Source organism: Saimiri boliviensis, chromosome 3 (genome assembly GCF_048565385.1).
Source record: "Saimiri boliviensis isolate mSaiBol1 chromosome 3, mSaiBol1.pri, whole genome shotgun sequence".
Lineage (NCBI taxonomy): Eukaryota > Metazoa > Chordata > Mammalia > Primates > Cebidae > Saimiri > Saimiri boliviensis.
In genome coordinates this window covers 74090192-74112124 of record NC_133451.1, presented here as the reverse complement: position 1 = coordinate 74112124, position 21933 = coordinate 74090192, and the positions used below count along the sequence as shown (strand labels likewise).

Below are 21933 nucleotides of genomic sequence, written 5' to 3'. Positions count from 1 at the left end.
TCCTCCTTTGCTTATGAAGCTTAGTTTGGCTGAATATGAAATTCTAGGTTGAAAGTTCTTTTCTTTAAGCATGTTGAATATTGGCCCCACTCTCTTCTGGCTTGTAGGGTTTCTGTGGAGAGATCTGCTGTGATTCTGATGGGCTTCCCTTTGTGAGTAACCCGACCTTTCTCTCTGGGTGCCCTTAGCATTTTTTTCCTCATTTCAACACCGGTGCAGCTCATTATTAGGTGCCTTGGGGTTGCTCTTCTTGAGGAATATCTTTGTGGTGTTCTCTGTATTTCCTGAACTTGAATGGTGGCCTGGCTTGCTAGGTTGGGGAAGGTCTCCTGGATAATATCCTGAAGTGTGTTTTCCAGCTTGGATTCATTCTTTCCATCACATTCAGGTACACCTGTCAAATGTAGATTAGGTCTTTTCACATAATCCCATATTTCTTGTAGGCTTTGTTCATTTCTTTTTACTCTTTTTTCTCTATTCCTCCCTTCTCATTTTATTTCATTGAGTTGATCTTCATTCTCTGATATCCTTTCTTCTGCTTAGTCTATTTGGCTATTGAAACTTGTGTATGCTTTATGAAGTTCTCGTGCTGTGTTTTTCAGCTCCATCAAATTTTTTATATTCTTCTCTAAGTTGTTTATTCTAGTTAGCATCTCATCTCACCTTTTTTCTAGGTTCTTAGTTTCTTTGCATTGGGGTTAGCACATGTTCTTTTAACTCTGAGAAGTTTTTTATTACCCATCTTTTGAAGCCTATTTCTGTCAATTCTTCAGATTCATTCTCAATCCATTTTTGATCCCTAGCTGGTTAGGAGTTGTGATCCTTTGGAGGAGAGGTGTTCTGGTTTTTAGTGTTTTTATCCGTTTTACACTGTTTTTTTTTTTTTTTTTTTTTTTTTTTTTTTTTTTTTTTTTCCCATCTTAGTGGCCTTATCTACATGTGGTCTTTGTAGTTGCTGACTTTTGGATGGAGGTCTCTGAGTGGATGTCCTTTTTGTTGATGAAGTTATTGCTTCATGTTTCTTAGTTTTCCTTCTAATAGGCCCCTCTGCTGCAGGACTGCTGGACGTCCACTCCAGACCCTGCTTGCCTGGGGATCACCTGCAGTGGCTGCAGAACAGTAATGGTTGCTGCTGGTTTCTTCTTCTGTTTTCTTCATCCCAGAAGGGTACCTGCCAGATGTCGGCCTGAGCTCTTCTTTATGAGGTGTCTCTTTGGGTATATGGAAGTCAGGGAGCTGCTTGAGGAAACAGTCTTTCCCTTATAGGAGCTCAAGTGCTGTGCTGGGAGCTCCGTTGTTCTGTGCAGAGCTACTGGGCAGGTACTTTTAAGTCTGCTGCAGCAGAACTCATAACCACCTCTTTTCCCAGGTGCTCTGTCCTAGGAAGGTCAGCTTATTTATAAGTTCCTGTCATGCTGCTGGCTTTTTTCATAAATGCCCTGCCTTGCACAGTGTGGTCTAATCAGAGTCTGTCAGCAGAGGTGTTGCTGAGCTGCCACAGGCTTTGCCCAGCTGCTGTGTGAACTGCCTCGGTAGTGGTGGTCGCCATTCCCCACACTGAGCTGGACCATCCTGGGTCCAGCTGTGTTTTCTGAGAAACTCTCAATCCAGAGCATTTCAGATTGCTTGTTTTGTGGGGGTGGTCCCTGCCAAGCCAGATCACCTGGCTCCCTGACTCTGCCCCATCCCTTTCAGCTGAATGGGTGGTTCTGTCTCCCAGGCATTCCAGGTGCCAGTTGAAACGGCTGCCCAGATTTGTGTGAGTTTTCTGTGCACCAAGCCAGCACTGGCTGAAACCACTGTACTAAAAAGTCTTGATTCTTTTCGTCCAGGGAATCTCTTGGTCTGTGAGCAGTGAAAATTTGTTTGGAAATGTGGTGGGCACTCACCCTCTACATTGTTCTTGCTGGGAACTGCACTATGGAGCTGTTCCTATTCGGCCATCTTGGATCCTCCCCACTCAAAATATTTAAAATAAATTAAAATAAAACCAATACACGACAATTTATGGAATGAACCAAAGCAGTCTTAGGGGAAAGCTGTAGCAAAAATATGCTCATTTTAGAAAAATGGCCACAAATCAATAATCTAAGATAGGAAAAAAAGAAAATAAAGATAAAAGAAAAAAATCAATAAAATTGAGGACAGAAAAACAACGAAGAACATCTATGAAACCAAAACCTTGTTATTTGAGCACATCAATTAAACTGATAAACCTTTTATAATCCCTGTTAGGTTGATCAAGAAAAAGAAAGAAATTATTCATATCAGTAATCAAAAGGGGACACATTACTATATATCATAAAGAAATAATGAGGGAATATTATGAACAACTTTATGTTAATAAATTTGACAATTTAGATGAAATGAATGGTTTTCTTGAAAGATGCAAATTATCAATGCTGGATTGAGGAAATAAATAACCTATAGGGTCCTATATATAAGCTCATGCAAAGATGTTCACTGTCATTCATCATTAGAAAAATGTAAATTAAATACACAATGATGTACCCTTACATTAGTGGTTCTCAATATGGGTAGGTGTTTTCCTCCAGGAGCCTTTTTTCAATGTCTGAATACAATTTGGATTGTTATAACTGGAGAGATGCTAACTGACATCTAGTGGGTAGAGGTCAGGGATATTGCTAAATATCTTACAATGCACAGGACAAAAATTATCTGGCCAAAATGTCTATAATGCTGAGGTTAAGAAATCTGATACCACACACACACTCTAATAGCTAAAATAAGGGGTACTAAAATACCATTGTTGACCAGGATGTGGAATAAAAGGAACTCATATATTACTGATAAGAATGAAAAATGTTAACAAAGTCTTTGGCAGTTTCTAATAACGTTAAACATTTACTTATCATATCCAATAATTCTACTAATAAATATATAGCCAAGAAAAATAAAAACCTTTGTCTACACAGACTTGTGTGTTCATACCCACTTTATTCATATTAGCCACAGACTATGAAGAATTCACATGTCTGTAAACTGGTGAATGAATGAACAGATTGTGGCATATCTATATAATGGAATACTACTTAACAAGCAAAAGGAATAAACTATTCATAAATAGGACAGCATGGATGACTGTCAAAAGCATTAGTCTATGGGAAGGAAGCCATAGCCAAGAGACTGTACAGACTGTTCAGTTCTAGTTAAATGAAATTCAAGAAAAAGCCACTCCATAGTACTAAAAAAGTAGATTGATGGGGCCAATGTAGGGGTTAAGGATCAAATACAAAGGTCCAAAAGGTAAACTTCAGGGGGTGATGAGAACATTCTATATGTTGTTTGTGGTGGTATGTAGAAAACTGTGCACATTTGCCAAAGCTCAGGAATGGTACACTTTAAAATAAAGAAATTTCACTATGTGTAGATTACACTTAAAAATATGCTGATTAAAGAAAAAAGCAACTTCATGCCAAATTAGGGAAATGCCTGCTCTAACTATAGGCTTATCCTATAGTTTTCAAAACCACTCAGTCTCTGTCAAAATTGTGAAGCCTCTTGCCTAACTAGGAAGCTGCTTCTACAATGTCATAGTTCACACCACCAAACTGGATGCAGTATTGTACTTTAAGGTATATTAATCAGAAGTTGCAACCAAAATGCATATGCCACTTCAGAATATTCACAACCCTTCAGTCCATCTTCATGTAGTCACTTGAAGTGTTAGTAACTTTCCTCCTTCTCACATATATTTATTTTCTTCTTTCTCAGTTAGGATGGCTCCCTGGCTGCCTCCCAACTTTTATCTCTCACTCACTGTCCAATACTATTTTCTTTGTCTCTGAAACCTTACTAGCTTTTAAATTCTTGCTCCAGTTCCTTCTTTCTATCAGTAGTGTTCTTAGATGCAGGGAGGCAAGATTTATGTTTCAGGGGACCCCGTGTTTTGGGACTTTATAAAAAGTTTCTAATTATGCTTACAGTGGTATATACTGGTGAAGAGTGACTGGGGTAGGCAGTGCTGTCAGAGTGGGCCAAGCCCTCTGTTATGTCTGGTCCTGCTTTCTTCTCTTTAGAGTGTTGGTTTCCCCTCTATTCCTCACTCCTGTCTGTAGTGTCCACAATAAGACTCTGGGAGCTCTAGATTCAGGCCTCTGGGTTATTCCTGGTACTTGGGAGTATGACCACATTTCAGGAAGGTAGCCTGGCCAGTGGATCATTCCTATTGACTGGTACAGTATTTCTTCTATGGGATCATGTGAGTTAGTGCTGCCAGAATTAGCCTGAAAGTTGATTTGGGGTAATTGTGACATATCAGACACAGAACTCTGGGTTCAGGGCTCCAGGTTACCACTGACCTTTGGCCTTGAGCCATACATGTGAACCAGTGTGCCAACTCTCCCTTGTCTGTGGTCCAACTGCAGCTCTGCTCAGTCTGTAACACTCTACCCCTTTTGCAGTCCTCACACAATGCGGGAGGCAGTAACCCAAGGGGGGCCAAGCCTATGTCCTCCAAGGTCACTGTTGCCCTGCTGCACCAACTTAGGACATACAGACTAGGGATGAACCTTTCTCACTCATTCTGCCACTGGAATCCTTGTCTAGCTTCCTGCTGTAATGTGTGGAAGGCAGGGGTGTAGTAAGTTGAAGCCTAACTATTCTATAACTGCAACTGAAGTGTCAACTTTCCCAGTGGAGGTAATTTAAGATCTTGAAGAGGCACTATATCTTACATTTCTTTTTCTTTTTCATTGCACCTAGCTTTTTTCTATTAGGCAATAGCATGTAATTACTATTTTTTTTTTGTTTTGTTTTTCTCTGATAGATTGCTTGAAAATCCCACAAAACAGTCAATTTTCTCAGTAAGTAGAAAGTTTTATTTAGAGGATCAAATGCTTAAAATTTTGTTTCTAAAAGAAAGAAGTTATTAAATAATAGTGGTTTAGTGCCTTGAGGTCAGCTTTTAGACTATAGTACATACATGCAGAGGCAATTTCAGACAAATTTGGCTTTTGAAACTCAGTTCCAAGTCTGTTTCAATGTCAAAGATTAAACCATTTTTTTGCATGATATGAAAAAAGATTAAGTAAATGAACACAGATTTCTTGAATGTAAAACAAGTGCCTTTTCCCTTTTTTATAAATAATTTTCCTTTTAAGAAGTTATTTTTATGGCATGTGCTGATCCTGACAGAGGCAATTCTGATTTCTTTTCTGTGATATATGGTATGGCTTTTGAGGTCGATGTGGTGTACTTAGTGTGACATGAAAGTCATAATGAGATTTATGGAATTGACTAGAATCTTATTGCAGCTAGACTTTGTTCTTAACAATCTAAGTGTGACATCAATTTGAATGATAAATGCACTCAATTTGAATTTTCTTTTAGCATAAGGACAAACAATGGTTAAAAAAAAATCCCATTGGGAGTGGATGTCTAGTTCCAAGTCTATCAAAATTCTATGTTAATAATAAAATTGAAGCAGAAAAGGTTTTGATTCTTATTCTTTTAAAAATAAACACATTTACTTGTATATTTGATGTAAAAATTCTTGTAAGCTGGTTTATTTTTATGTCAGAATAATGTCTTCAAATGTGAATTTGGCTGAATAGAATGGGAGAAGTGCATGAGTGAAAAAAGTTTAAAAAGGTAGAAAAAATTAATCATTACAATATAGGAAAGAAGACGAGATGGTCCCCACCCTGACCCCCCTCCCCCCTAAAAAAAAAACACTGAGCAAAACAAGCAAAACTTTGAAATAATGGAACAGCCCAGAGACATAGGAACGTAGAAAGGATCAAACAACTTATGTTTTATTTTATTTAAATACTTTGAAGTGCACAGTTGTAGAGGCTTTACATACCTTAAAATATAAATACTTATTTTAAGAATAAAATGCTAAGTTTGTGATGAGTTGAGAGACTGACAGCCAAAGATTAGAAAAAATTTAGTAAGATAACATGTTGTTGAATGTTTATTAAATTACCAAAATTGCTTTTTTAAAATTTGGAAGCATTTCCACTATACTGAGAACTGGAAAGGAAAGCAAAAATCTTGTAGAAAACTCTGAGTTCATACTTCTGAGACTATTCTGCTTTTAGAGTAGTCAATGATGACAATTACTTGTGTTTTTTAACTTTTATTTTAAGTTCAAGGTACATGTGCAGGTTTGTTATATAGGTAAATGTCATGGGAGTGTGTTGTACAGATTATTTGTCACTCAGGTACTAAGATTAGTAATAGTCATTTTTTCTGCTTCCACCCTCCACCCTCAGGTTGCTCCTAGTGTCTGGTGTTCTCCTCTTTGTGTCCATGTGTTCTCATCATTTAGCTTCCACTTATAAGTTCGAACACACAGTATTTGGTTTTCTGTTCCTGCATTAGTTTGTTAGGAATGATGGCCTCCAGCTCCATCCATGTTCCCATAAGGGACAAGTTCTTGTTCTCTTTCATGGCTGCATAGTATTCTATGGTGTATATGTACCACAATTTCTTTATTCATTCTATGGTTGATAGGCATTTAGGTTGATTCCATGTCTTTGCTATTGTGAACAATGAACATATGCTGCATGTATGTGTCTTTATGACAAAACGATTTATATTCCTTTGCATATATACCCAGTAATGAGGCTGCTGGGTCAAATAGTAGTTCTGTTTTTAGCATTTTGAGGAATCACCACACTCCTTTCTACAATGATTGAACAAACTTAAACTTCCATAAACAGTGTACAAATGTTCCCTTTTCTTTGCAACCTCACCAGCTCTGTTGACAATAATTAGTTTTCATAAAATTCATAATTTATATTGATAAACTGTCAATTCTCGGGTAAAGTTTAGATATAAACTTTGGTATCTAGCTTGCTAGGCTAAGAGAATTTTTTGTAATCAATTCAAGCAACTGTTATTAAAAACATAGTCACTTAATTGTAAGTTGTTTGAGTTCCATTTATAGTTTTAAAAAAAATTCTAGTTATTTGGCTAAATTTAATCATTAAAAAATGTTTTTGTTGCAAGCTTGCTTTGGAAAAATATTGAAATTGGATAGTCTAAAGCATGTTTGCTTTCCATATTTTATGTAAACTACTTCTTTTTATTTTATTTATTTTTATTTTTTATTTTTATTTTTTTTTGGGGGGTTGATGGTAGGGCTTTCTATAAAAGGCACTATCAAGTGTGTTGTTAGTGGTCATTTGGTCATTTTTATTACTAATCTATAAAATATATTTATTAAATTTGAAGATTAAGTGGAATTATAAAGAAAAATCTTGGAAGTGTCAGTGTTGGTAATTATTCATCTATATTAATTTATCTATCATCAATATATATAGGTGCATGTGTGTGTATATTTTTGTGCATGTAAGTATTCATGTATATTATAAGTTTGGGTAGAAAGAGATAAATTGGATGGTATAAATCAATATATTTGAGCTAAGCAAATTTTAAAAATCAGTTTTCTTTGGCAAATAACAATCTATTTTTGTTATGTTTCCCTGAGTGCCACTTTAACTGTTTCACTCAATGGATGGTGGTTTATTCAGTTCAACACATAATTTGATATTTATGTTATTTTCTTTTTTTTTTTAATTGCATTTTAGGTTTTGGGGTACATGTGATGAACATACAAGATTGTTGCATAGGTACACTCAGGCAGGTTTGCTGCCTTCCGTCCCCTCACCTGTATCTGTCATTTCTCCCCATGCTATCTCCTTCCACCTCATCACCCCCAACCCCTCCCCCATTTCCGCCCAACGGACCCCAGTGTGTAGTGCTCCCCTCCCTGTGTCCATGTGTTCTCATTGTTCAACACCCGCCTATGAGTGAGAATATACGGTGTTTGATTTTCTGCTCTTGTGTCAGTTTGCTGAGAATGATGGTTTCCAGGTTCATCCATGTCCCTACAAAGGACGTGAACTCATCATTTTTGATGGCTGCGTAATATTCCATGGTGTATATGTACCACATTTTCCCTATCCAGTCTATCATCGTTGGGCATTTGGGTTGGTTCCAGGTCTTTGCTATTGTAAACAGTGCTGCAATGAACATTCGTGTGCACGTGTCCTTGTAGTAGAATGATTTATAATCCTTTGGATACATACCCAGTAATGGGATTGCTGGGTCAAATGGGATTTCTATTTTTAGGTCCTTGAGGAATCGCCACACTGTCTTCCACAATGGTTAAATTAATTTACATTCCCACCAACAGTGTAAAAGTGTTCCTATTTCCCCACATCCCCTCCAGCATCTGTTGTTTCCAGATTTTTTAATGATTGCCATTCTAACTGGTGTGAGATGGTATCTCAATGTGGTTTTGATTTGCATTTCTCTGATGACCAGTGATGATGAGCATTTTTTCATATGTTTGTTGGCCTCCTGTATGTCTTCTTTTGTAAAGTATCTGTTCATATCCTTTGCCCATTTTTGAATGGGCTTGTTTGTTTTTTTCTTGTAGATCTGCTTTAATTCTTTGTAAATTCTGGATATCAGCCCCTTGTCAGATGGGTAGGCTGCAAAAATTTTTTCCCATTCTGTTGGTTGCCGATTCACTCTACTGACTGTTTCTTTTGCCGTGCAGAAGCTGTGGAGTTGGATTAGGTCCCATTTGTCTATTTTGGCTTTTCTTGCCATTGCTTTTGGCGTTTTGGTCATGAAGTCCTTGCCTACACCTATGTCCTGAATGGTTTTGCCTAGATTTTCTTCTAAGGTTTTTATGGTGTTAGGTCTGATGTTTAAGTCTTTAATCCATCTGGAGTTAATTTTGGTGTAAGGTGTCAGGAAGGGGTCCTGTTTCTGCTTTCTGCACATGGCTAGCCAGTTTTCCCAACACCATTTATTAAACAGGGAGTCCTTTCCCCATTGCTTGTTTTTGTCAGGTTTGTCGAAGATCAGATGGTTGTGGGTATGTTGTATTTCTTCTGAGGCCTCTGTTCTGTTCCATTGGTCTATATCTCTATTTTGGTACCAGTACCATGCTGTTTTGATTACCGTAGCCTTGTAGTATAGTTTGAAGTCCGGTAGTGTGATGCCTCCTGCTTTGTTCTTTTTGCTTAGAATTGACTTGGCTATGCGGGCTCTCTTTTGGTTCCATACGAAGTTTAAGGTGTTTTTTTCCAGTTCTGTGAAGAAGGTCATTGGTAGCTTGATGGGAATAGCGTTGAATCTGTAAATTACTTTGGGCAGTATGGCCATTTTCATTATGTTGATTCTTCCTAACCATGAACATGGAATGTTTCTCCATCTGTTTGTATCCTCTCTTATTTCGTTGAGCAATGGCTTGTAGTTCTCCTTGAAGAGGTCCTTTACGTTCCTTGTTAGTTGTATTCCTAGGTACTTTATTCTCTTTGTAGCAATTGTGAATGGCAGTTCGTTCTTGATTTGGCTCTCTTGAAGTCTATTACTGGTGTATAGGAATGCTTGTGATTTTTGCACGTTGATTTTGTATCCTGAGTCTTTGCTGAAGTTGTTTATCAGTTTCAGAAGATTTTGGGCTGAGATGATGGGGTCTTCCAGATATACAATCATGTCATCTGCAAATAGAGATAATTTGATTTCCTCCTTTCCAATTTGGATATCCTTTATTTCTTTTTCTTGCCTGATTGCTCTGGCTAGAACTTCCAGTACTATATTGAATAGGAGTGGTGAGAGAGGGCATCCTTGTCTAGTGCCAGATTTCAAAGGGAATGCTTCCAGTTTTTGCCCATTCAGTATGATATTGGCTGTTGGTTTGTCGTAAATAGTTTTTATTGTTTTGAGATACGTTCCATCAATACCTAGTTTATTGAGGGTTTTTAGCACAAAGGGCTGTTGAATTTTGTCAAAAGCCTTCTCTGCATCAATTGAGATAATCATGTGTTTTTTGTCTTTGGTTCTGTTTATGTGGTGAATTACGTTTACGGACTTGTGTATGCTGAACCAGCCTTGCATCCCCGGGATGAATCCTACTTGACCATGGTGGATGAGCTTTTTGATATGCTGTTGCAATCGGTTTGCCAGTATTTCATGGAAGATTTTTGCATCTATGTTCATCATGGATATTGGCCTGAAATTTTCTTTTCTTGTTGAGTCTCTGCCGGGTTTTGGTATCAGGATGATGTTTGTCTCGTAAAATGATTTGGGAAGGATTCCCTCTTTTTGGATTGTCTGGAATAGTTTCAGAAGGAATGGTATCAGCTCCTCTTTGTATGTCTCGTAGAATTCAGCTGTGAACTCATCTGGACCTGGGCGTTTTTTGGGTGGTAGGCTCTTTATTGCTGCCTCGACTTCAGACCATGTTATTGGTCTATTCAGGGTTTCGGCTTCATCCAGGTTTAGGCTTGGGAGGATGCAGGTGTCCAGGAATTTATCCATTTCTTCCAGGTTTACTAGTTTATGTGCATAGAGTTGTTTGTAATAACCTCTGATGATGGTTTGGATTTCTGTGGAATCTGTGGTGATATCCCCTTTATCGTTTTTTATTGCATCAATTTGGTTATTCTCTCTTTTCTTTTTTATTAATCTGGCTAGTGGTCTGTCTATTTTGCTGATCTTTTCAAAAAACCAGCTCCTGGATTTATTGATTTTTTGAAGAGTTTTTTGTGTCTCTATTTCCTTCAGTTCTGCTCTTAGTTATTTCCTGTCTTCTGCTAGGTTTTGAGTTTTTTTGATCTTGCTCCTCTAGCTCTTTCAATTTTGATGATAGAGTGTCCATTTTAGATCTCTCCTTTCTTCTCATGTGGGCACTCATTGCTATATATTTTCCTCTAGAGACTGCTTTAAATGTGTCCCAGAGATTCTGGTATGTTGTGTCTTCGTTCTCATTGGTTTCAAAGAACATCTTTATTTCTGCCTTCATTTCATTGTTTATCCAGTCAACATTCAAGAGCAAGTTGTTCAGTTTCCATGAAGCTGTGCGGTTCTGAGTTAGTTTCTGCATTCTGAGTTCTAACTCGATTGCACTGTGGTCTGAAAGACTGTTTGTTATGATTTCTGTTCTTTTGAATTTGCTGAGGAGTGATTTATTGCCAATTATGTTGTCAATTTTAGAGTAGGTGTGATGTGGTGCTGAGAAGAATGTATATTTTGCGGATTTGGGGTGGAGAGTTCTGTAAATGTCTATTAGGTTTGCTTGTTCCAGGTCTGTATTCAGGTCCTGGATATCCTTGTTGATTTTCTGTCTGGTTGATCTGTCTAATATTGACAGTGGGGTGTTAAAGTCTCCCACTATTATTGTGTGGGAGTCTAAGTCTCTTTGTAAGTCATTAAGAACTTGCCTTATGTATCTGGGTGCTCCTGTATTGGGTGCATATATATTTAGGATCGTTAGCTCTTCTTGTTGCAGTGATCCTTTTACCATTATGTAATGTCCTTCTTTGTCTCTTTTGATCTTTGTTGCTTTAAAGTCTGTTTTATCAGAGATGAGAATTGCAACTCCTGCCTTTTTTTGCTCTCCATTTGCTTGGTAGATCTTCCTCCATCCCTTTATTTTGAGCCTTTGTGTATCCTTGCATGTAAGATGGGTTTCCTGGATACAGCACACTGATGGGTTTTGGCTTCTTATCCAATTTGCCAGTCTGTGTCTTTTGATTGGGGCATTTAGTCCATTGACATTTAGGGATAGTATTGTTATGTGTGAATTTGATACTGTCATTTTGATGCTACCTGGCTGTTTTGTTGGTTAGTTGATGCAGCTTCTTGATTGTGTTGATGCTCTTTTACCATTTGGTGTGTTTTTGGAGTGGCTGGTACTGGTTGTTCCTTTATATGTGTAGAGCCTCTTTCAGGAGTTCTTGTAGAGCAGGTTTGGTGGTGATGAAATATCTGAGTGCTTGCTTGTTCACAAAGGATTTTATTTTTCCTTCACTTATGAAGCTTAGTTTGGCTGGATAGGAGATTCTGGGTTGAAAGTTCTTTTCTTTAAGGATGTTGAATATTGGCCCCCAATCTCTTCTGGCTTGTAGGGTTTCTGCTGAGAGATCTGCTGTGAGTCTAATGGGCTTCCCTTTGTGGGTAACCCGACCTTTCTCTCTGGCTGCCCTTAGGATTTTCTCTTTCATTTCAACCCTGGTGAATCTGATGATTATGTGCCTTGGGGTTGCTCTTCTTGAGGAGTATCTTTGTGGTGTTCTCTGTATTTCCTGGATTTGAATATTGGTCTACCTTGCTAGGTTGGGGAAGTTTTCCTGGATAATATCCTGAAGAGTATTTTCCAGCTTGGATTCATTCTCTTCATCACATTCAGGTACACCTATCAGACGTAGATTAGGTCTTTTCACATAGTCCCACATTTCTTGAAGATTTTGTTTGTTCCTTTTTGTGCTTTTTTCTCTGTTCTTGCCTTCTCTTTTTATTTCATTGAGTTGATCTTCAACCTCTGATATCCTTTCTTCTGCTTGGTCAATTCGGCTGTTGAAGCTTGTGCATGCTTCACGAAGTTCTCGTGTTGCGTTTTTCAGCTCCATCAATTCACTTATTCTCCTCTCTATGCTGTCCATTCTCGTCAGCATTTCGTCCAATCTTTTTTCAAGGTTCCTAGTTTCTTTGCGTTTGGTTAGAACATGTTCTTTTAGCTCACTGTAGTTTCTTACTACCCACCTTCTGAAGTCTGATTCTGTCATTTCATCACCCTCCTTCTCCATCAGGTCTGGTTCCCTTGCTGGTGAGGAGTTGTGATCCCTTTTAGGAGGAGAGGTGTTCTGGTTTCGGGAGTTTTCATCCTTTTTGAACTGGTTTCTTCCCATTTTTGTGGGTTTATCCACCTGTTGTCTGTCTCTGTCACAGGGAGTTGGAGCTTTATGAGTTTCCGTTGCACTACTGCCTTTTTTGATTTTTCTTTCAGGTCTCACCCGCCCAGCTAGCAGCACGCCTAGCCACTGTCTGCCCACTGGGGCTTTGCTGAGCTGCTGTGGGCTCTGCCCAGCTGCCCTGAGCTCTTCCTGTAGTCCTTTTTATATGGGCGTAGTTAGAACTGTCTAGGCAAGGGTGGCCCCGCCTCTGTTATGGGGGACTCTCTCTGTTGTGGCAGGTTGCCTTGGCAACAGCGGGTTGCCTCGGCAACAGCGGCCTGTCTCCTTAGCGGTGGAGAGTCTCAGTAATGGCGGAAGCCCCTCCCCCACCGAGCGGGACCTTCCCGGTTCAGCTGTGCTTGGTTTGAAGGGCTCAACCCAGAGGGTTTCCAATTACTGTTTTTGTTTTCGTTGTCGTTGGGGGTGGAGGGGTGGGACCAACTGAGCCTGATCACCTGGCTCCCTGACTCAGAGTCTTTTCTTTTAAGTTGAACGACCCCGCGTTCCGGTCGCTTGTTGAAAAGGCGCCGGCATCTCCCTTGCTGCGACTCACTGAGTCAGCTCGAACTGCAGCGCCGGCTCCTGGCGGATTTTTTGCCTAGGAATCTCCTGGCCTGGCTCGCTATTTCAGATGAATGGGCAACTCTGCCATCTCAGGGCTCTGCTCGCCAGCTAAGAGGGCTCCCAGACCAGTGGCTTTTGTATGGAGAACCGCAGCAACAGGGCGTGGTCACAGCAGCCGCGCAGGCAGAATCAGCCCTGCGGGGGCCAAAACAGCCGCACCAGCTGGGACTGCGACGCTGGTGACCCCTCTGCCTGGGTATCTCCTGGTCTGTGGGCAATAAAAGTTTGTCTGGAAATGCGGTGTCCACTCACCCTCTGCACTTTCACTGGGAGCTGAAGTCCTGAGCTGTTCTTAGGCCTCCATCTTCCCAGCATTTAACTACTTCTTTTTAAAATTACTTATTTATAATTTTAAAATATTGAAATAGCTCCATTTGTAAAGGAGAAGAGTTTTAAAATTACCATAAATCCTTACCCATTTAAAGTTTATAAAAGGAAGTCATTATGAAGAAAACTTCCTTAGAATGAAAAATTTTAAAACAAAACTTTCTCAAAGAAAAGTTTCAAAAAACTCAGAAAGATTTATAGTAAAACTATTTCAGGAATTTTTTTTTGAGCACTAAACTGTAAGGCATTCATTGCATATCATATTTATAGTTTAAAAATTGTTGGGGCTCAAAATTGCATATTATTAATATGTATTTTTAATAATCATGATAGATGGATTTCTCATATCTGCTTAGAATAATTATGAATTTATTATTTCCATTGTCATTATAATTAAATTACAAATTTTAATTTAGTGCCAAAGCCAGAAATGAAGTCTTGTAAAAGATCTCTGAATAAACTCTTCTGGAAAAGTCTGACCTCCTTTTTATTACAATAATGAACCTCCCTGGCACTCAGTGAAGTTTGGTGACTATTGAACCAAATCTAGTTAAATATTGTAGTTAAGTAATAGAAAAAAAAAAGGCAATTAGAAATACAGATCTGAATTCAAAATCAAAACCACAACTACAGCTATTTAAGTAAGTGATTACAGGCTTTGCATTTGTAAACTTGGGGAGAATTGTGAGAATTAACAAAACTGTGTATGTATAGTATGAAGTTTTACCTATGCTAGAGACTTTCCAGAGGTTTGGAGGCATAATTTTAGCATTAGCATTTAAGGTAAACATGTGTCTCTCATTAGCTGATAGTTCAAAACAGGTAGAACTAAGGCAGGATGTGCATGTGTGTGTGTGTGTGTGTGTGTGTATACACATATGTGTGTGTATTTAAAATGCATTTTCAAACATTTGGATTAAATCCAGAGTTGTGTTTTAGGTATAGATTAAGCACAATGATAAAGTGGTGATGAGAGAAATAAGCATTTGCACTCACTTTAATATTAACAATCTTGTAATCTGCTTTAGCAAATACTTGTATCTATTAACAATTGAATGAACTTAGCAGTATTACCGGAGGTGTGGTTCACCATACCAATAAGGCAATTTGGCTTGCACACTTACCTCTAAAGAATATTTTTATCTGGGAATGTAATAAGAACCAGAGTGAAATAAATGCTTTCTTGTGACACTAATGTGCATGGGCAGGTACATCACCAAATCAGAGTATGTAAGAGAAAAATTCTGGCATGTGAGCAACTATATTTTGTAACACTTCTCCACTAATTTTTTTCCAAACTTTGTTACTTTATCAGGCAGGAATGTCATGCTAAATCAATATTCTCAAACTGTTAAACAAAGAACAGGGGAGAACAAAATGAAGTAAGAAAAAAGTATGTTTAAAATTTAAACTCTATGGGACATCCAATCAGCAAAATAAATTAAGTGTTATGGACTTTCTGTGGCTATTTTTACAGCTCTGATAAATGTAGCCCACAGGATTTATGTACTACCTGAAGTCAAGTTGTTATCGTATACAGATGTAGTGTCAACTGCAACACCATAGTGCATTATACACTCTCCAACTTACTAAATGTTTTGAAGCATTGGGATAACAGTAGAAGAATTTATGAGAGTTGAAAAATTCAGACGCCTATGAACAAGACACTTTAGGTTCCCAGAGCAAAGTCTGAAATCACTTTGCACTTGCCTGTTAATCTCAGGTTGAAAAGAATGATGAAAAATCTTAGGGACAAGCTATTTGCCCCAGTGAAACTCTGCATGCAAAGCCAATGTGAAACAGAACTGTTCTTCCATGTCACAAAGGGAATGTGATGGAGGCTCTTAAGTTTTCTGGCAGGTTGCTGTTGGTGAACTCAATGCTTTTTTCCCATACCATTCTGGGTGAGGGCGATTGATAATAAAAAACACTGTCAGAAAATTTCTTTCAAGAACAGATATGGTTTTGCTATATCCCAACCCAAATCTTATCTTGTAGTTCCTATAATCCCCATGTGTTGTGAGAGGGACCCAATAAGAGGTAATTGAATCATGGGGGTGGTTACCCCCATGATACTCTTGTGATAGTAAATGAGTTATTACAAGATTTGATGGTTTTATAAAGGGCTTTCCCCGTCTTTGCCTGCACTTCTCCTGCCTGCTGCCATTTGCAATCACTTTAACATTAACAAGGACATGTTTGCTTTCTCTTCTGCCATGATTGTAAGTTTCCTGAGGTCTCCTCAACCTTGCAGAACTGTGAATCAATTAAACTCTTTTCCTTTATAAATTACCCAGTCTTGAGAAGTTCTTTATAGCAGTGTGAGAATGGACTTATACAGTAAATTGGTACAGGGAGTGGGAGGCTGCTATAAAGATAGCCAAAAATGTGGAAGTGACTTTGGAACTAGGTAACATGCAGAAGTTGGAACAGTTTGGAGGGCTCAGAAAATAATAAAATGTGGAAATGTTTGGAACTTCCTAGAGACTTGTTGAATGGCTTTGACCAAATTGCAGACAGTGTTATGTAAAATGAAGTCCAGGCTGAGGTGGTCTCAGATGCAGATGAAGATGAGCAACTTGTTGGGAATTGGAGCAAAGGTGACTTGTTATACTATAGCAAAGAGACTGATCGCACTTTGGTCTATGGAACTTTGAACTTGAGAGAAATGATTTAGGGTATCTGGTGGAAGAAATTTCTAAGTAGCAAAGTGTTCAAGAGGAAGCAGAGCATGGCAGTTTGAAAAAATTGCAGCCTACAACATGATAGTAAAGAAAACTCCATGTTTTGGAAAGAAATTCAAGCCAGCTGCAGAAATTTGCATAAGTAATGAAGTGCCAAATGTTAATTACCAAGACAATGGGGACAATGTCTTCAAGGCACGTCACAGACTTTCACAGCAGCACCTCTTATCATAGGCCTGGAGGACTAGAAGGAAAAAATGGTTTTGTTGGTAAGGCCCAGGATGCCCTGCTCTATGCAGCCTTGAGCCATGGTGCCCTGTGTCCCAGCTGATTCAGTTTCAGTCATGGCTAAAAGGGGTTAAGGTACAGCCTGGGCCATTGCTACAGAAGGTGCAAGCCTCAACTCTTGGAGGCTTCCACATGGAAGTCTCCTGCAGGTGTGCAGAAGACAAGAATTGAGGTTTGGGGACTTCCACCTAGATTTTAGGTAATGTATGGAAATACCTGGCAGAAGACTGCTTCAGGGCATAGCCCTCATGAGGAACCTCTGCTAAGACAGTGTGGAAAGACATGTGGGGTTGAACCTCCCACCATAGGGCACTGCCTAGTGAAGCTGTGAGAATAAGGCCACCATCCTCCAGACCCCAGAATGGTAGGTTGCCTGGCAGCTTACATCATGTACCTGGAAAAGCTGCAGACACTCAGTGCTAACCCATGAAAGCAGCCAGGAGGGGGGCTGTATCCTGCAACAGTGCTGATCCATGAAAGCTGCCAGGAGGGGTGGACCTGCCTAAGGCTGTAGGAGCCTATTTTTGCATCAGCATGACTTAGATGTGAGACATGGAGTCAAAGAGATAATTTTGGAACTTTACATTTTAATGATTGTCCTATTGGATTTTGGACTTGCATGGGGCCTGTAGCCCCTTCATTTTGGCTAATTTCTCCCATTTAGAACATGTGTATTTACTCAATGCCCATACTCCCATTGTATCTAGGAAGTAACTTGTTTTTCATTTTAAAAGCTCGTAGGTGGAAGGCACTTGCCTTATCTCAGATGAGACTTTGAACTTGGACATTTGGTTAATGCTAGAATGTGTTAACACTTTGAGGGACTGTAGGAAAGGCATGATTGTGTTTTGAAATGTGAGAACATGAGATTTGGAAAAGGCCAAGGGTGGAATCAGACTTTGATCTTGGACATTTTGGTTAATGTTAGAATATGCTAAGACTTTGAGGGACTGTTAGAAAGGCCTGATTGTGTTCTGAAATGTGAGAACATGAGATTTGGAAGGGGCCAAGGATAAAATGATGTGGTTTGGTTGTGTCCCCACCCAAATCTAATCTTAAATTGTACTTCCCATAATCCCCACATGTCATAGGAGAAACCCAGTGGGAGGTAATTGAATCATGGGTGCCGTTAATCCCATGCTATTTCCATGATAGTGAGTTCTCATGAGATCTGGTGATTTTATAAGTGGCTTTTCCACTTGGTTTTGCACTTATTCCTGCTGCCATGCGAAGAAGGACATGTTTGCTTCCCCTTCTACCAAGATTGTAAGTTTTCTGAGGCCTCCCTAGCCCTGTGGAACTGTGAATCAATTAAACATCCCTCCTTTGTAAATTATCCTCTCTTGGTCAGTGTTCTCACACTCTGTATAGAAGTGTGAGAACAGACTAATACAAGCACTAAAAATATTACTGCTGTGTATGTGCTAATCTTGAGAATCATAGTCTTTTTTAAAAAAAAATCTATTTCCTGATTACAATATATTTTGATGATTAGAAAAGAAAGTGGAAATCAGCCCTGCAGTTTCAGTTGAGGAAAAGGAATTAGAAGACAGTCCATGTTTACTGTCAAACTCACTAGTAAGTGTAGTCTAATAGCTGGATGTGTTTCTGGTCTTCTGTCACTGAGTGGACCAGATTCAAATGTATTGACCAATAACTTGATGGACTGGAATGGTCAAATTGTTGAAATGGTAATACTTGACTGTCAAGTAAAGCATAGCTTTTTCAATGCAATAGAATAATATTCATTTTATTAATTTAACTGAGCTTTTCCAGTTTTTTCCAAATTCAGTAAGTGAAGCCCTTCGACCTAAAAAGACTAGGTAGTACAAGTATATTTTTAAAATTTTTTTAAAACATGATTTTATTTTAACTTATAAAAATCTGAATTATTGTTACAAAATTTTCTCACATAAAATTTCTTTAATATCTCACACATACTTTTAAGTATCATTAGGCTGGATATTTGTATACTAGCACATAGTGTAAAACCACTTATTATTCATATTCTAAATTACAATCTTTTTTTCTCTCTCATATTAAGCATTGCATTTTACTGCCTGTGCCAAAGGCTTAAGACACATGTTTGCTGTTTATGACATACATCTCAGGGTTTTCTGGGGAAGAAATACCAGTTTTACCAACCATTGTAAGGTTCCACTCTTCTCAACAATATGTAAATATACATTATTTTAAATTGTTAGGCTTTTGTCCCAAATCCCAATTCTCTTCATAGCTAGGCTGAACCATGAGAAAACACCAAGGATGGTCTTCCTTGAAGCTGGTTGACCTAAGGCCTATAACAAACATGTTGAACATCTTCCCTGTCTCCTTTTTTAGGCCCTAACTCTGATATCAGTCCCTCCAGATCTCACCACGTTAAGGATGAGGAAAGTCAAGCCCAGAAGAAATGTCCTTCAAGGAAAATAAGGAGAAAAAAAAATCATTGGTTTTGGTAAGATATTTAAAAAAAGTTGAAATTATCTGATTTAGGCCTCCTCAAAAAGAGTTCTTCATAGCACCTAAGGAAAAGGTTCCCAATTGCCAATCTGACTAGGACCTGGGGTGGAGAGAAGTAGGTGTTTCTACTGCAGGAAGCCTCACTCATTAACTTGCTCATATGCACTCCCAGTTTCTAAGAAGAGTTGAAACTATTCTCAACCTGATTTGACTCTGGAACCATTTTTAGGAAGCATTGCTTTAATCCAGTGTTTTCCAGACCAAAAATGTGCATCCCTTCAATAGGCTCAGTGTGAGGACTAATCCCATAAACACTCAATATTATACCTAGCAGAGGGCTATGCATGTAACATTTCCAAGAATAATACATTCACAACTGGAAACTTCTCATTTAAATCCTTAGATAACCAGTTAATTGCACTTCATATTTATTGCTCTAAATGGGGTCTAACACACACAGGAACATTATGAGAAGTATTTCAAAATGACTTTATCTCATTGAAGTGTGTCATCAGATAAACAATGATAGATTTTCTATGAAGTGCATATGTCTTGAGGAAGTCTAGAAAATCTTTCACTCTATATACCAAATCATTTAATGTACACTTTAAATGGGTGAAGTGTGGCATGTGGTTTGTATAGCAATAAAGCTGTTAAAGATTTGGGAAAAAAAAAAGAAAGAAAATCTTTCACTCTTTTCTATGAATCCCTCTGTAAATGAGGGAAATAATAAAAGTCTAGGAGACTATGTGTTACATTACTGCATATGTTACAGCTACTCAAAATTAATTAATGTGTTCCATTGAATAGACTGATAGCTAGCTACATCTCTGATATATCTTTGAGGGACTTTCTTACAGCAACTGAAAGAATAATACAAGTTTTGAAAAAAAAAGCAATACTATCATCCATGTACTTATCTATATCTGTAGTGTACATATTTTGATATGAATTTGATATTGCTAATATATATTTTCCTACATAAAGGAATAGTGGTAGAAGAAAAATCCAAATAATAATGGTAATATTATTATTAGGGTGGTAAAGTTATAAGTGACTTTAATTTTTTACATTTTTTTACTTTCTGAATTGTCTTTAATAGAGGTCGTCTTTATAATTAGAACAAAACAGTATTATAACAAAAATAATATTAAAAATTTCTTCAGATTTCAATTTTATTTTATATAATTGAGAAATAACTAGAAATTTGCTTTTCTTCATAATAAACAGTTGTACAAGTTTCCCATTTTCCTCCCCCAGTTTATCTGGAATTTTAGGCTCTTTTTGAGCCAATTGGAAAAAATTCTCCTCAGACCAACTAATTATACAAGTAGGAACAACACCAAGGGCTTCTTATCCTTGGCTCATTTGCAGGAAAACATGTGATTCAACTTCTGAGGTCAGAGTGGCCCAGGGCAGCAACTGTCATCAAAATGAAAGATGCTTTATAATGCTCCATAGTCTCTCTACCCAAAAAGGTAGGAAAGTTTTCAATATCATCTCACGAAAGATTTAGTTCTTTATCAGTAAATCCATTTTAAAGGCTTACATTGATAGAGGCTTTCTAAGAATCTAGCAAATTAAAATTTCTTGGTTATATTGTAACATTTTATAAGACATTATACTAAAATATTTCAATGGTCTCAATTTCTTTGAAGCAGAATATTAATTGAAATATACTTATGATTTGTGTGTGTATATATATGTCTAAAACTAGATAAAATACTAACATAATGTCCTATATATTTTACTCTATAAAGATATTTATTCTCTTATTGGAACAGTTATAAAACTAATTGTAGGTACAAATAAAAGTAGTTTATCAAAGCCTTTAAAAGTTGCCTCAACGAGTCTGCATTTATAAAAAATGATTTTGTCTCGAAACAAGTTCTTATGTGGTTAGCAAATCAACTCTTCCTTCTTTACCAAAGACTGATGATATACTACAACCCCAACTAGGGAGTCACCAGTGTGTGTATATGTGCATGAATAAAATAATGGCATAAAGGAACAGGAGCCATTCTGTGCCACAAATTTGCTTTGAACATGTAGATGGTCATGATAGACCTCATTCTTATCCTGGACCCAGAGAAGGAAAGGGCTCTTAATTGTACATTCTGCCACTTCTACTTTAGGAAAAATGTTTAAACTTTTCTCATGGAAGAAATGTGACTTCAGAACATCCTTCAACGAGAAAGAGGGAGGCAGCCGATCCAGCGGGAAAATATTACAATTTGGCTATTTGAAAGTGCCACTCTTGAAGGCTGAACTGTTTTTCACAATGCCATATAAATATATACATGCAAAACTGTATAATTTTAGAAATAGCAAGATCAGAAGATAGAGAGAAACACACTTTAGTGTAAGCCAAGAGTTAGTTGGCTGACTTAGGACAAAGGGGAAGAACTCTATTGGCAATCCTTGAGAAGCAAAAATGAAAACTATTCTAAAACTTTAAAAGATTTAATTTAGAGCTCTCTTTGGAAATTTAAGGCTTAACAAGTCTCTAGTCATATTCAAAACTAAAGTAGGTATCCATATCTGGAAGAAATGAAGAGGTTGAACCAATTGCTGGCAATGATTGGTCCAAAGGATAAAGCATTAATAATTATTAAATATGTAGTCTGGAAATCTGTTGTTCTAGACAGTGGGATAAGAAGAAACATTGGCATGGTGACCCAACTGTGGTTGGTTTTAAAATTCCAAGTAAATTAAACAGGCTGTTCTATACCTGTGGCAATTCCTAAGGGTCATGAGGCATCTTAAAAGTGGCAATGTGACAGCAAATATATTTCTAAACTAATGTTTGCTACTTTGGACAAATGTAG

The 21933-nt window shown here is 37.9% G+C and overlaps 1 protein-coding gene across 2 annotated transcripts in view; it reads right to left on the bottom strand.

The window, feature by feature from the left end:
• Window positions 1-21933, bottom strand: part of CFAP299 (cilia and flagella associated protein 299) — a 644411-nt gene that overhangs the window by 60588 nt on the left and 561890 nt on the right. The window lies entirely within an intron of this gene.